Source organism: Narcine bancroftii, chromosome 7 (assembly GCF_036971445.1).
Source record: "Narcine bancroftii isolate sNarBan1 chromosome 7, sNarBan1.hap1, whole genome shotgun sequence".
In the NCBI taxonomy this organism is placed as follows: Eukaryota; Metazoa; Chordata; class Chondrichthyes; order Torpediniformes; family Narcinidae; genus Narcine; species Narcine bancroftii.
Window position 1 is genome coordinate 5095679 of NC_091475.1, and position 16708 is coordinate 5112386.

Sequence of the window (16708 nt, forward strand, 5' to 3'; positions counted from 1 at the left end):
ATAACCCCCAGCAGTCACCGCAAGGTCTACTTCCCCACCTCCGGGCCCAGTTGGACTCCTTCACACCCCCACTGCCACCCAGACACGGCACACGGGCCTCTTAGTCCCCAGCCAGCTGTACTCCGCAGAGTACATTTTTATCAGACCGGGCCCATCCACAGCACCTCTACAAAGACCATATGAAGGGCCATACAAAGTCATTTAAGATCAACACACTGGACATCAGGGGTAAGAGGGAACTGTTTACTGTGGACAGGTTAAAGCCAGCCCACCTCGACCCCACCGAACCAATAGTTGTGGCCCAACCCAAGAAGCAAGACCGCCCAGCAAAAAATGACATTGGCGCTGGTTCTGGGGGTGGGGGGGACGAGCTGTGTGACAGTACGCCATTAGGTGGGTGAACTGGCCCCACTTGTCATGCACGCGGTGGGACAGCTGGCCAAAATGGCACCGTCAAGGGTTTCCTCCCAACCTCGGCACCGGGCTCAGAAGCCCGCGCTTGGTGACCCATGTGATGCCCCAGTGACGTAGGGGCCCCCCAGTGCGGTTCTCAGCTAGGTCCGGGCTGGGAGTATAAGACCAGCCAGGCACCCTGCAATAAATCAGTTTTGCTCACTGAACTCAACCCGTCTGGTTGTGCGATCCTTCAGTTAGCAGTGTAGCTGCCACTACACTACAAAATTTATACAAACTTAATTATCTCCCCTTGCTTGGGAAAATAGAGGAGGACTTACAAAGATGGAGAGATTTGCCTATTACTTTAATTGGAAGAGTTAATTGTTTGAAAATGAAAGTGATGCCAAGACTGCAATACTGCTTTCAATCCATTAAGATACTTAAAGGTTATATAAAACAATTTCTTTGGAATAACGAAGTACCTTGAATCACTATGGAAAAACTGATGTGGGAATATAGGATGGGAGAATTAAGATTGCCATAGTAAAAAAAAATTATGGTGACCCACTTACCAGCAAGCGAACCGGCTCCCAAATTACCAGACATGCCGTGGAAAACATGGGAAATTGACCTTCATCCAACACAGGTTTTTATCTGGGCTGATGACATCACTGATTATGTCACTTCCTGTTCATGTGACAGAAACAGTGCTGTATATAAGCCCAGCATGCAAGCCTGGAGGTGTCAGTCTTGCACTAGACTCCACAGTGTATACATCAATTTGATACTGTGTACACTGATGTCTATAGTAGCTCAGTATAGAATACTTCACCACAATATATTATTTAGCATCCCAGGCAAGGTTCCTCTCCTTTTTTGAAGAAGGGAATTCTCCATCATGAATCTAAATTAACCGACATACTATGAGAGAAAGGACAGTGAAGGATTTCATTAATGTCAAATTAATAACAAATAAGATTAATGAGAGCATTGGAAAAAAAGTGGGGATATCATCTAAAGCACCACTGTGCCAGAACAAACTATTGCCCATGAACTTGGGCAATAAAATTTTTAATATTTGGCATGAGTAAGGTATTTAACATATTGAAGAAGGGCTACTTATGTCTTTTGAACAATTAAAACAGAAAAATAATCTGTCAAATGGAACCTTCTACTGCTTTCTTCAGTTGAAGTCCTTTGTGTGAGAGAGATGGGGTCCCACAATGGCCTTACCTTCAAGTATCAAAGTGGAGGGTTGACTCAGTGGAATTTCTTGTTTATTTTTATTGAATGACAACATTGTTTGACTGGTTTAATGTATCCTAGATTTTATACTTTAAATGGACGGGAGGGGGGAGGTAGAGAGGGTGGGATGGGAGAAGGGAGGGGGGGGGGAGAAAATGGCACTGTATATATTTGAAAAGGAAAAAGTATGTGTCATGGTTAATGTGGTTTATGGTGTGAAAAATAAAAAATTTAAAAAAAAGTAACAAAGTGGAGGGGATGCTTTGATTGGGAAGTGCACCTAAATTCATAACCAGGATGTATTCTGCTATCCAAGGCAGAAATGTTAAGACAGGCCTTCAAAGGTCGAAGGAGAGGTGGGAGTCAGAGGAATGCTGGACTGACTGGTGTTTGGACAGTATAACTTCAATGATTAATGCGAGATATGGATTGGTTCAATATAATTTTTTACATCACTTATATCTCACATCATAAAAATTACATAAATCAAAATCTGAAATATCTGAAATGTGCTTTAGATGAGGCATCAAAGTTGGAACCTTTATACATTCCACATGGTCATTCTGGCATGATATTGCTGAAACACTAAAAAGAGTAACAGGAGTGACCTTCACATATGACCCGGAACTCTGCTTTCAGGGCAGTCTTATGGACGTGAGCAGCAAATTGTCTAAACTTCAAATCTATTTTGTTAAGGTAGCCCTGGCTGTGGCCAAGATGCAATCACTTGGCAGTCCGACTCTCCCCTACTTATTGCTCGATGGGCCAGGGAGATGCATAGTTGTATACCCATGGAGGAAATCACTTATAACTTTAAATATAAATATGACACTTTCATTAAGATATGGTAACCATCCTTAGATTATGTAGGAGTCCAATTGTAAATCTGACCCTTCAAGGTATGTAAAGACGTGATAATCCCCCCCAAAAAAAATTATGAAAGAAATTATAGCTTTAATGGTATGAAAGTTATATTCTTATATTGGGGTGGGGGAGGGAAAAAGGAGGGAAATTTTTCTGTAAATATTTAATATATATTTGAAGTATTTAAGTGTTTGCAAAGTGTATGAATGTATTTATGAAAAAAATTGAAAAATAAAGTATTTTTTAAAAAGTTGCTGAACTAATTGTGGAATATCTGTTTTAGTCTTGCTGCAACACCATTAACTCTGCCCAACATTACTGATGCACCATCAGACGTAAACATCACCATTTTATGGAGGTCATTTCTTCTCTTCATAAAACCACTTGATCTCTGAAACCATAGAAGAAGCATTGCATGCCTGCATTAGAACTATTCCGCCAAAAACGTTTTATCCATGGCACAATCTTTATGTCTGAATATGAAGTACAGAATGAGATATTTGTTGTGGTTTCATCAACTGTTAACGTGTGAAAATCAGCTGATTCTATTTCTTCAAACATGTCTTTCTCAACCAGATAGTTGATACCCTCCAGAAATTTAAACGCATCATTTTTGTCTGGGAGTTGAACATACTGTTCCATATGTTCATTAATGTGTTGAACTGAATGTAAATAGTTACTTATTTTAACAGCAAACAACATACTGTTGATAAGAACTTTGATCTCCACTAGGTTTGATCGTTTTTGCTCTTGCTCTCACGCAACGTGTAACTCTCCTGTAGCAGGTACTGACGGGTTTTGTTGCCTGAGCTTTTGTACACCGTCCAAATGCGATTTGCCTGCCAAATGATGCTTCAAAAATACGATTTGTTTGCCAAATGACACTTCAAAAATATTATCCCACTTCTTTCCACTAGAAAATTCTCCAGCAACTTTCCCATCACGATAATACAAAGAGCTAACTCCTGTTTCCGAATCAGACATAAATATTTCTCACAGCTGAATGATCATGACCTCACAGACCGGAACAGGAAAGGTGAGGTGGCATAAATTAGTGATGTGCAAATGTGGTATTTGTAAAATCAACTAACTAGTTAACAGAAACAGTTAGCTCAGAGATTATTTTCAATAAATATAATTATTAATTACCTTATTTTTGTGCGCACATTAATTTCCTTTGTGAGCTGGTTGCAAAACGTGTGCACACGCACACAGCTGAGAAGGAACAGTGGTTCCATGGAATTTCCAGCAATAAACAATAAAGTTCCAAGCCAGGATGTGTATTGGAAACAAGGTTCCACCTTGCTGAAGGGCTCAAGCCCCAAACGTTGGTGATGTTTCTCAATCTTAGCAATATATAAAGTTCACTGTTTAACCGGCTGAGTTTCTCCAGCATTGTGTTTTTAGTGCAGCTGGTGTGAAGTCATGTCATTTGTCCTTTCCGGTTCTGGGGTTTGTTAGATTATCATGTGGTATTGAAGATGGATTCGTGAGTTTGAGCATAACAGATTGAGTGTCGCAGGAGAACTGCATTTACCCAAACAAGTCAATAATATTCCTGACTTGCGTCTTGTAGATGATGGATGCCCATTGAGAGATCAGGAGTTGAGTTACTTACCACATATTTTTCCAGCCTTCACTAGTCAGTCTAAATTCATCACCATCTTAGTTCAATTTCTGATCAGCAATGGTCTCAAAAAGATAAAATGATCGGAGAATTCAGCAGTGAGATGGATAATGGTATGAAATATTTCTGGTTCGTTAATACGATTTTTGTTTCAGGTACAAGAGGTCCAGGATTCAAATCGTGGACAAACCCAATTTTAGGGTGGCGCGGTTAGCTTAGCAGTTAGCGCAACACTGTTACAGGACCAGAGACCGAGGTTTGAATCCAGCGCCGTCTAAGGAATTTGTACATTCTCCCCATGTTTGCATGGGTTTCCTCTGGGTGCTTTGGTTACCTCCCACTGTTCAGAAATGTACCAGGGTTGTATGGGTATAATTGGGCGGCATGGGTTCATGCTGTATGTCTAAATTAAAATTAGATGTATCCAATATCATTGGATTTTGTCTTAGAATTTCATTTAAATGAGATACAAGAATATAAGAAATAGAATCAGTACTGCCCAGTCCAACTACCAATGGCCTGTACTTCTCTTCAGTATATTTTACCTCAGCAACATATTTCTATACAAAACCTTTATCCTTTAAAATTCAATTGATTTGGAAGGAGAATTCCAAAGATTTACTATTCTATGGATGAAGGATCTTCTCATATCTGCCCTAATGCTGACTCCTTGTTATGAGATGTGATCCCTGGTTCTCGGCACCAGCAAATAGGTGATTATTACCTGCTACTGTACTGATTTTGGAATGTATTGTTCCAAGTGGAAGGGATTACTTCATCTCTAAGGGCTAATGTATCTGTTCAGACTTATTACCAATTCACAACCATTCATTATCATTTTGTCCCTGACCAGTCAAACGTGAATTCACAAAATGTTCTCCTTTTATGATCTTCTTCCTATTGTTCTTCCTCCACTGGTATCATCACCTCTGGTCGCACTCTGCTGTCAGCAGCTGAGGTTTCCTAATTGCCAGGCTATGGATGATGTAGCAGGCAACTGCATGTTGTTATATGCTCTGCTCTTTAAAACATCTCCAGAATAGTCCAGGTATTACTTTAAAAAAACTAATTATCAATTCAATTGACCTGCAAGTGATGGCATGTCTTGCATAAATATGATATCTTCTTCTGGATGACTTCATAAGACGATTATCTATTGACATGGTTACAAAAACGCTTCACACTGAGGACTAATGACCTTTTTTGGTTTCAGTGCAGTTCAAGGTAGGAACATCCGTGCATCATTTCTGAAGCCTGCCATATTAATTTTAATTTTAGATGGTCATAGGACCATCCGGCCCACTAGCCTGCGCCACCCAAATACACCCATGTGACCAATTAGCCTACTAATCCCATATGTCTTTAGAATGTGGGAGGTAAGCAGAGAACATAGAAGAAACCCATGCAGAGACAGAGAGAACATAAAAACTCTTCACAGACAGCACTAGATTCGAACTCCGGTCACTCGTGCTGTAATGGTGCTGCGCTAACTAAAAAAAAAATGCCATCACTGTCGGAACTGCAATAATGGCAGTACTGATGTGGACCCAGGGAAAGTGGGGATCGGGGACACAGCGGTTCTTCGCAGGGTTCTACCGCCCAGTCCAACTATCAATGTTAAAGGAGCCAGCAGTGGTTTATTTTAAAATCCTGTGACCGCAGAGTCTGGGCCCAAGAAAGGCAGTGGACGTGAGGGGTTATAAACTCCAAGGGAACAGTGAACTGTTGCATGGCACCAGAAAATGTGGAGATCACCTCCTAGTCAGACCAGGTCATTCTGGACTGGTCGACCTACTTGTGATATCCTCCAGTCTTTTAGTTAATAAAAGCCTTGGTTTGGATCAACAAGTCTTTGGTTCTTTCAACCCGCATCACAAGATAGAAGCAGGAATGTTGTTGTTTCCATTGTTAGGTGAGACAAAAGCTTTTAGGGAGTAGATTTAAGACAGATGAGGAGAACTGCTTCTCACTGAGAGTGATAAATCAAGTCAAGTTTATTGTCATCTGATTGACGCAGACACACAACCAGACATAACTCACATACAGACAAACATTACATATGCAGGACAAGTATTTCATCTTAACAAATAAATGAAGTACAGTCATAGTTGCACCTTCCTGACAAGTGAGGAGATGTTGAGTCCCCATGATAGGTCACTAGTTAAGTGAACTCCAAGGAATTTGGTGCTCTCCACTCTTTCTACTACAGAGCTGTTGATGTGTAGTGGAGGGTCCTTGTTCCTTGTCCTCCTGAAGTCCATGATCATCTCCTCATCTTGTTCACATTAATACTCAGGTTTGTTACTCTTGCACCATTTCACGAGATTTTACACCTCTTCTCTGCAGTGCGACACATTGTTGTTGCTGATGAAGCCGACTACTGTTGTGGGCATACTTGATGACATTGTTGGATCTGGATCTGGTGATGCAGTCGTGGGTCAGTAGTGTGAACAGGAGTGCCAGTTCTCATCGTGACGGTGCTTGACATTCTGCTACCTACCTGGACAGACTGTGGTCTTTTCATTATGAAGTCCAGGATCCAGTAACAGAGAGGCATGTGGAGTCCCAATGAGGACAACTTCTCCACTAGCCTCTAGGGAATGAACATGTTAAACACTGAGCTGAAGTCAATGAACACTAGCCTGGTATATGAGGCATTGTTCTCCATGAGGGTTAGGATGAAGTGAAGTGACAAGGCTTTGGCATTGTCTGTGGAACGGTTTATTCCATAGGGAAACTGAAATGGGTCCATCGTCTCTGGGCAGTGTGCTTTGATGCATTCCATCACCAACGCTCGAAGCATTTCATAATGGTAGAGGTCAGTATCACAGGGCAATAATCATCGAAGCCTGTTATTGTCGTCCTTTTTGGTACCAGGATGATGGTGTCTGTCTTGAACACTGTGGGAACAATGGACTCCTGCAGTGAGGTTTTGAAGACGTCAGTGAAGATCTCTGTCACTTGGTCTGTGCAGTCCTCCAGTACTCGACCAGGTCTATTGTCTGGTTCCGTCACCTTGTGTGGGTTCACCTTGTATAGGGTTCTCCTCACCTCAGCCATGGCTATGCAGGGGGCCTGTTCATCAGGGAGATGTGGACATCATCCTGTTCTTCTCATCAAACCGTGCATAGAAGGTGTTCAGTCTATCTGGAAGGGAGGCGTCATTATCCTTAACTCACAAGGTTGACTTGTGATCCATTATAGTCTTGATCCCTTCCCACATGTGCCTCGCACAGAAAATCTGCAGAATTCTTCCCCAAGGAAGCAGTAGTGGCTGCCTCATTAAACATATTTAAGACAGATTTTTGCATCGTAGGGAAATTAAGGGTTATGGGGAAAATGCAAGTCTCTGGAATTGTTAATGGTCAGATCAGTCATGAAGTCATGATCTGTGGAAAGGCAGAGTGTTCTTGACAGTCCTATTTCTTATGCTCTTGTATATCCTCAGAACATTGGGAAACTGGAAGCAGAGGTTCCTGCAGTGGGAGCTACTCAGCTCACTGATTGGAAAAATACATGAAAAGGAGGGAATTTTAGGAAGATTTTAAGAGAAGCAAGATGGACTCAGGTGCAGAGGAGATGCAAACCATTCCTTAAATGATTTATTTCAATATGACACTCCCCTCCAGCTGACAGGAAAGGAAATCACAATGGCTCAGGCCACAATTAAAATTGCAGACTGGTCCAGGTAATGTCATCAAATCAAAATGTGTAATATTTAAACCTTATAATTTGTTAAATTAGTATATGAGTGTATATTTTAAGGTAAAGCAAGGAAATTATACTTAATGTTTGTAAATTTAAGCCAAAACAAAATTAACATTCAGCATGAAGCATTTCATATAGAATAATCTATTGAAGTCATGAATTATGTTCACATATGAAAAATTGCATTTGGACAATGACTTTCAGGGATGTTCAAAAATCAACACCAGCATGACATGCATAATTCAGTAATTTCAGCACAGGGAGGAGAAAATCAGAAGTATATTTAAAAGAAAAGCTGAATCACTCTAATAACATTGGACAACCAGATGAATGTAGATGCTTTTGAAGTAGTTTTTAAATGTCATAAAATTGGTTACAGATGTAATGGTACATTAGAACCTTTAAAACCAGCTGATCACCTTTCAAGGGAGTTAATCAAAAGATGATATTCCAGGTGGAGCCATGTAAAATGTTCAGCGTATCTGCTCCAAGAATACGAAGAAATTATTCTATCCTTCAACAAATCATTAAATTATTTGAAAATGAGCTACCGACTGTATTCCAAAGCCATTAGAATATGAAAATGAGGTGCTTAAGAATACACCAGTAGTCTTTTCTCTGGAATAAACAAAACTGCTCTAATGTGCAAGTTAATCAGTCAATTCCATTTGTGGTGCATTTGATTTATGGGGGAATATACACTTTTGAACCAGTTCCTTTTGGATACATATGTTTTGATCCAAGCAATTTAATTACATGTTCCTACTTTAAATTACAGCCTTGAAAAGAGGGCTGAACTATTTGATTGTGCCCCATTAATGTAAGATAGTGATAGAACAAAATTCAATTCATTGGCATAATGATGTTTTGTATTTCTGCAATGTGCGTATTGGATAGGGTTGATTTTGAAACAAATTATGCATAAGCCTTCATTTGTGTGAACATGATCTAATTTTATTGCTCAAACATGCAAGACAAGCTTCTTTGATGACTTAATAGTAAATGCAACGTCGAATGTCACCAAGATAGGATGTCAGACTATCTCACAGGATTGATTAGAGCTCTATAAGATAAGCTTTTTTAAAAAATTAAGTGAAGAGCAGTAACCAAGCTGCATTTGTGGCTATAATTGATCACTATTAGGTGAAAAAATCATTTGTGTTCTTGTGCCAAAACTGATTCCTGTCAGAAATCACAAAAATGGAGATTTCCCAGAGGGCTGAAGAAGGAGAAAGTAGAAAAATTGCAACACGGAGCAAATATGTGCTTAGTACTGATCAAATTATAACTCATGGAGATCCCTGAATTTCTATGATTCTAATCTTGTAATCATTACTCTCTTTTACAGCTTCCTATACACAGTTTTGGAATATTTCCCTACCTCTCTACTATTTGTCCTTTTAGTTAAGTCTTAAAATGCATCCCTTTAAGTGAACTTACCACAACATTATTCATATCTCCTTATGATAAAGGATCTATGGAGCTGTTTAATATTAGTTTCATGTTAAAACAATATTAATGCAAATTATTGTTATTGTTAATACATCAGGGAAAATGATTGACTCTGTTTGATGGAATAATAAAAGGATGAAACTGTAGATAACAATAACCTAGACAGTATGTTACCTATGTTGCCTGATGTCAGGACTCCACTATCTCTTGCAGGTTCCAATATCTCCCTTGTATCTGCTCTGGTGGCTAATCTTCCCAGTGCCTCTAAGATATTTTTTCCTGAACTGTGGCTCCCCTACCTGTGCAGAGGAGAATCTCATCATGTTCTTATTCCCATCCATCCAGAGCAAGAACAGAATTGCTCTAATACTTATCATTCATCTACTAGTCTCCACGTTTGATAGTTTGATTCTTTTCAGTTTTAACCACCTATAATAAAATTTCAGCATCCACTGCATCTTCCCCTCTTCCCTTTCAGCTCTCCATTCCTTGATTTCAATCTACACCAATCACTCCTCGGCTCACATCACTTTCCATGCAACTGTCGGAAATACCATGCCTATTCTTTTTCTTTATCCCTTGCTACCAACTTTTTGAGGGTCCTAAACCGTCTTGTGACTCCCTCCAGTCTAGTGCACAGTGCCCGTGGTAAGTCTCCTGTATAGAGGAAATCCAAATGTAGATTTGCAGAATTCAGTCCCCAGGGAGTGGCCTTGATCCTTCCCTTTGCCTCTCGTTCTGACTGTAACCTCCTGTGCTATTACAAGGTCCAGAGTAAGCCTGAAGAACAGCATTTCATATTCCTCGATATATTTCACCTTTCAGTACTACATAATAAACTTGAAAATTTCACTTGAATCATTTTCTCTGTTGCATTACAATCCTTGTTGTCAGCGGTCCTGACCATATTTTGTTTTTGAATTGTTCATTAATGTCCCGTATACTGAGATACAATAAAAGATTGTGTTTTTGCGTTCTAGCCAGGTAAGTTCATTCATTCATGTCCAACAGGCAGTACAAAATAAAAGTGCAGAATATAGTGTTACAGAGATTGGGAAAGTACAGTTGAAGTGGTGCAAGGTCCACAGTGAATACTTTATCACATACCAAAATGCAGTCAAAAACTTTGCTTTACGAGCTGTCCAGACAAGCATCCTATCCAGAGTACAGTAAGTAGAGCAAGAATAAAAACAAGAGTGCTAGGGTTTGTGTTACAATAAGACAAAATGCAGTGTCATGCAAAACAAAAAAATGCAAGTTATGGTAAAGAGAAAAGTACAGTTACTGTAAAGCGGGCGAGGCATTATCTTTTACTCACAGAAAGTTCTTTCAAGAGTCTGATAGCAAAAGAAAAGAAACTATGTTTGAATCTAGAGCACTGGTTCTCAACCTTTTTCTTTCCACTCACATACCACTTTAAATAATCCCTATGCCATCAGTGCTTTGTGATTGGTAAGGGATGGCTTAAGGTGGGATGTGAGTGGGAAGGGAAGGTTGAGAATCACTGCTCTAGACCCAATTGTTATTGAAATATTTTGCTTGAGAAAAATTGTCATTGGCCCATTTCCTTTGGAGTTATGAAACCATGCACATAACGAGTCAATGAGGTACGATTAAAACAGTGGTTTTCAAACTTTTTCTTCCCACCAACATCCCACCTTAAGCAATCCCTTACTAATCACAGAGCACCTATGGCATAGGGATTATTTAAAGTGGTATGTGAGTGGAAAGAAAAAGGTTGAGAACCACAGATCTAAAGGTCCACATGTTCATAATCATGTTTCTTCTGCATGATTGGAGGGGGAAGCAGAAGAGAGGATAGCCAGGGTGAGGTAGCTTTGTGGAAACAAGAGATCATCTTTTATGGATTTTTTAAGAGCAGGAAAAAAGTTCTCCTTGAATTTGACAGTTTGTGTTTTCACAGTAGTGTATGTTTTGGCCAGCAGGAGGAGAGTGACCAGGATGGGATGGATCCTTTATTATGTTGGATGCATTTCTGAGACAGCTGGTCCTAGTCAATTGACCTAGTCAATGGTGGCGATGCTAGTTTGCACGATATCCTGAGTTGCATTCACCACTCTTTAATTTCTTGCAGTCTTGGTAAAGCAGTTCCCATACCAAGCTGTGATGCACCTGGACAGGATGATTTCTACTGGGCATCTGAAACATTCCAGATTTGCCTATTTTTTACCCTCTTCAATATATTTCAGTGGAGAGTGTGCTCATTAAAGGGCACAATTATGCAATCATGCAGCAGAAATTAATGACTTGCCTGACCTTGGCTGGATTGTAATGTAACACTTCAATCACAATTCAACCACAAGATTGTTGCTTACCACCTGAATTATCCAATTATTTAATACAATTTGTTAAAAAATGATGTTTTTGGGATATCCTAAATAAGATCCCAGATGTGAATTGAAGTAGTTATTCTGGGCTGAGTTAGTGTTGCAGATTCATTTCAGCAATCTTTTGCTGCAGAGGGGAAAATCAGCTAACTGACTTTTTTTTAATACAGACATACAGCACGGTAACAGGCCTTTCGGCTCATGAGCCTGCGTCACCCATTTACACCCAATTGACCCACAACCCCAGTACATTTTGAAGGATGAGAGGTAACCGGAGCACCTGGAGAAAATCTACGCAAACACAGGGAGAAGGTACAACTTTGATGCAAGAGAACAGCAAGTTCAATGGCTTTGATGTAATTTATGCAGATGCTGTCTTGCAAATTATTGCAAGATACCCTGTTATTGGCAAAGGGATACAATTTTCCAGAAATTTGCACCAGTCTCATCTCAGCCTCCAAAAGCATCTGCTCGTCCTCATCTAAATGAGGAGCTTCACAAAGATGCTAAAATTTGCATTGATTTTTCATTAAATTTGGAGCAGAAAGTTCAATATGTTATTGCGACACCAAAAAAATCATTTTCACATTCCTGCAATCCCATTTAAATCGTCTGACCCAGTAGAAGACAATTTAAACTATAGAACTTTGTTCATGTAGATAGTAAGTTGTCAACTCATTTCTTTTTGAAAAAATAATTTTATTTATAGATTTTTTCCACATTGAATATACATACATTCTTAAACTTAAAATTGATTAATTACATTGATCAATATACAATGTGGTTATAAAAGGAAAAGAAAAAGAAATAAATAATACCATCTCCCCCCACCCCACAAGAGAACTAAAAAGAAAGAAACAAAATAAAATAAATTAAAAGTGGGATGTGAGTGGGAAGGGAAGGTTGAGAATCATTGCCCTAGAACCAATTGTTACTGAAGTATTTCACTTGAGAAAAATTGTCATTGGCCCCTTTCCTTTGCAGTTCTGATACCGTGCACATAATAAGTCAATTGGGGACGATTAAAACTTTTTCTTTCCACCCACATACCACCTTAAGTAATAATCCCTTACTAATCACAGAACACCGATGGCATAGGAAATACTTAAAGTAGTATGTGAATGGAAAGAAAAAGGTTGAGAACCACTGTTCTAAACGATTCCCAATACCTATCCAAAATGGTTTAGCTTTTGGACATTCCCAGGTGGAGTGCAAAAAATGTTCCAATTTCTTGACCACAACTAGTGGTCAATGTTTACATTTCTGATTTAAGTCTTCTCTTTGCTAATCCAGCCTACTTTTTCTCTCTTTCTCCTTTGATTTTACTCACTCCATTACCCCTTGTGCTTTTTCTCCTGTGTCTTTTTCAGTCTATTAATTGTACTGGTTAAAGAGATCAATTCCATCATCCAGCTAATATTTATACAATGATATCAATTAAGCAGATATTGAAATGGACAGGATCTTGAATGATTTAATAATCTGCTCCAGCAATGGATTATTACTTTAACCAGCTTGGCCCAGAATATCTCACATAATACAGTGATGCTGGTAGCATAACTGCTTTCACAACCAAATCTCTGTCTTTGATGAAGTCCTGTGTTTTAGAAATCCTTCCTCAGATTTTGAAGTGGATCATTCTGTCAAATACCATTTTCATAGGACGGGAGGTTAAGTTAAAGAACTAATATGCAGAGACTTCAACTATTCTTATAGAGACATTAATTTAATCACAACACATTCAGAAATATGAATTATGAAACTTCTGTATTGCTGTCAAACCAATATCATTCAATATTCTTCAGAAAAATAAATCTTTACTATGGTCTGGTTATATGTCACCACATTATTTTTAACTGCCCTCTGTAAAGTACCAATAAGCCTCTCAGTTGATGGTGAAATTAGGAATCAACATTATATTGATTGGATAGGTTGACAGAATGGCAGCAGTGCTGCTGTGGAATCATGTTTGAATAAACATGGAGGAAGCAAACAGTTGCTAAACATGGGATTGGTGTATTGAATGGAAAAAAAGTTTGCCAACAGTGCAGGAAATTAATATTGTAATTATTATTATTTTAATTTGACCAAAGTCACAACAACATATTTCAATTAATATGGCATTAAATAATTGGAACCGAAAATTGCACAATATACCTGCTTATTTGTTGAAGTCATTAAGTGAAAACATAACATACTTTGGCAATCAAATGCAGACTCGTCATAGAGTAGATTAAAGAGGCAAATGCAATCCATTGGGGTTTTCTTGTTCATGGTTTACGTGAAGAGTATTGCCACTAGTCAAATAAACAGCAATTAAAAAGAAGGGTTGGAGAAAATGCAGGAACTGCTCGGCAGGTCACGCCTTGTTTAGGAAGTCAAAAGATTGATGATCACTCATCAAGTCTAGGAAATATGGAGAACGTATCTTTTAAATTTCTCTGAGAGGGGAAAGATGTAGGATTAAGAATGGACAATGTCTGCAATAGGAGGGACATCAAGTGAGATTGAATAATGCAGATGGTGTTTTTATCAATTGAGAAACTTGGCGAAGGCATTTTAAATGCAGATGATGTGTCTGGAAGAACTGAAATTAGTGGAAGCCTAGAGAGAGGGAAAACATAATGCTGGAACTGGGAGATATTGGATATTTCATTCGGTGAACAAATTGTACCAAATAAGAGGATAAAAATAAATTACACAATAAAAAGTAACATGGTAGAATAATGGTAAATGGTGTTAAAATGGGATTGCATAGGTAAGAAAATTGAGTGACCAATGGGGGATAAATGGATTGAAGCAGCTAACAGGAGGCCCTTTTACACTGTCCTTGAAAAATGGTAATTAACTGCCTTTTAACAGTTTTTCCTACCTGTGTGAATACGATGAACATGAGATGGAAAGGGGAGGGGTCATTTTCATTTCAGTACTTACCCGCCAAGGTAGATAGTATCAGTGCTGATTCATTTTGCATCGGCTCCAATGCAAAAGACTTACTCACCTACCCAGGTCCAGGACGGTGATGCATTGATGATGTTCAGTGCATGTTTTCCAGCAGTAGTTTTAAGCTAGCTAGAAATAGCAGCAGGGAGATTGCAACAGTTTGTATACATCTCGAAATTGCATATGTCTAATTGGGGAGATAAGGAGGTGTGGGATCTCCTTTCCATCAAAGGGGAAGAGGAGATACAGAAAAATCTGACAGGAACTGTGAAGCACTGCAGTTGAAGGAGCATGGCTTTACAAGGTGCAGATAATTAATAAGTTGAAGTTGGTGAAGAGAAAATTTCACGTGGTCAACGAGGGTAGTTGGATTGGCTCTATTTTGACCAGTGCTATGCAATCTGGGGCTATGGCTGCTCAACAGACCCTGTTGCCCTTGTGAGCACCATGGAGGATGCAGCCCCTCCTGAGACAGTTCCAGCTGCATCTCCGGCCTCCTGCAGAAGTGCTGCTGACTGGGATGTGACCAGCTTGGATCAGACGCCACCAATGCAAATGTCTCGATAGGCCAGGTAAGAACAGTTTTGCTTGTGGCTGCAATTTTTCTCATGTCTTTCTGTGATTGTTCATTAAGAGCCATCTAGCTAATTTCCCTTATGCTTCATGGTTCTCGTAGTGTCTGCTGCGGAAGAAGAGACGTAATGGGGGAAACCTACGTGGTCACAAGGGAGATAAAGGAGATGCTACAGGAGACAGACTGTGAGGACTATGAGAGGGCTCGCCTTCAACAGGAAAGGCAGGTGGACCACGAGGCAATGATGTGGCGTGAGCAGATGGAGGTGGAGAAGTTGGCATGGGAGGTGGATGCACAGCACATGGATGCCTTTGGGAGAATGGTTGACAACACTTAGCAGGAGATGCATGAACAGACCTCCCTTATGCAGGAACTGATTGGACACATGGCATCTCCTGCACCATATAACCCTGCTCCCGCTCTGCATTGAAATTCCGCAAGATATCACCAAGTTCCAGCACCCCCATGGCAGTATTATTCAGCACTACCAAGTCATGCTAGGCCCTTTCAAACTTCCATGTAAAATGAGGTTAACCAGACAATTTGCCCAGTTAAAAGGGTCTGACCCGGTCAACCCTGTAGGAATCCAACCAGGTCCCTAATCTACCTCTGAGGTAGTCCACTAGGTTGCGTCCACATGTGATTTGAAAATGAAAATGGCTGACCCACTTATTCCGGCGACGTCAATGCTTTCGTGCGTGCGTCACCGAGCAGCCAACACCTAAACATCCGGCAGTACTTCCAGTGAGTGTGTGACATGTCATTGTGGGGGCGGGATCCCCCTTAAATCGCCGGGTTGGCAATTTAATGGGTCGATTCCCCCTGCAATTTAAAAGGTGCTTCAGCATCTTTGCCCCAGTAATTACACCTGGGTCCCAGGAGGGCTACCCAGGTGCTGACGTTTAAAAGAGGCTACTTAAAGGCTCCACCGCCATGGAGGAGGGATACGAATCATCTAATGCATCATCACTGTGTTGTTCATTAAAACTTGTTTATTGGTGTTTTTTCAGGTTTACAGTTGTACATAGTTATTTGCAGTTGAATTCACCATTTTAATTGTTATCTAAATGTTTCATTTGCACTACTGTTTCCTTACATGTGCAATAAACATTCACGAAAATGCGTTACTTGTTTGCATAATTTATTTACGGAATGGACATAATTGCTTCATGGATCCCCTGGTTACTTCACGCTTGTGAACCCTGATAAACAACTCCATCAGACTCAGGGAGATCGGTTAGTTCAGTGTTCCACTTGGGCATGAATTGCTCCTTGTTAATTTCACATGTATTGTGTAGGACACAACAGACAACAACAACGTCTAACGCAATAGTGGTACAAAAATGAAGATGTTTGGCCAGGTACCTCCAGCGATCTTTGAGATGTCTGAAAGCATTCTACAACCACCAGTCTTGCCGAGCTCAAACAGTAGTTGAAGCTTCTCTGCTGATGATCGAGAACTTGGTGGCTAGTGAACCCCTTCATTAGCCAATTCTTGAGGGGTTAAGTGGGGATTCTAATTAGAAGCACGGAAATTTCCACTTCTCGAAT

The 16708-nt window shown here is 39.9% G+C and overlaps 1 long non-coding RNA gene across 1 annotated transcript in view; it reads left to right on the top strand.

Moving 5' to 3' along the window:
• The window catches only part of LOC138738427 (uncharacterized), a 41131-nt gene extending 24918 nt beyond the window's left edge, over nt 1–16213 (top strand). The window contains exons 2-4 of the long non-coding RNA XR_011341542.1: nt 7581–7820; nt 11811–11952; nt 15260–16213. This is a non-coding gene — a long non-coding RNA (uncharacterized lncRNA). The remainder of the gene's footprint in view (nt 1–7580; nt 7821–11810; nt 11953–15259) is intronic.
• Nucleotides 16214–16708: the final 495 nt, after the last annotated feature.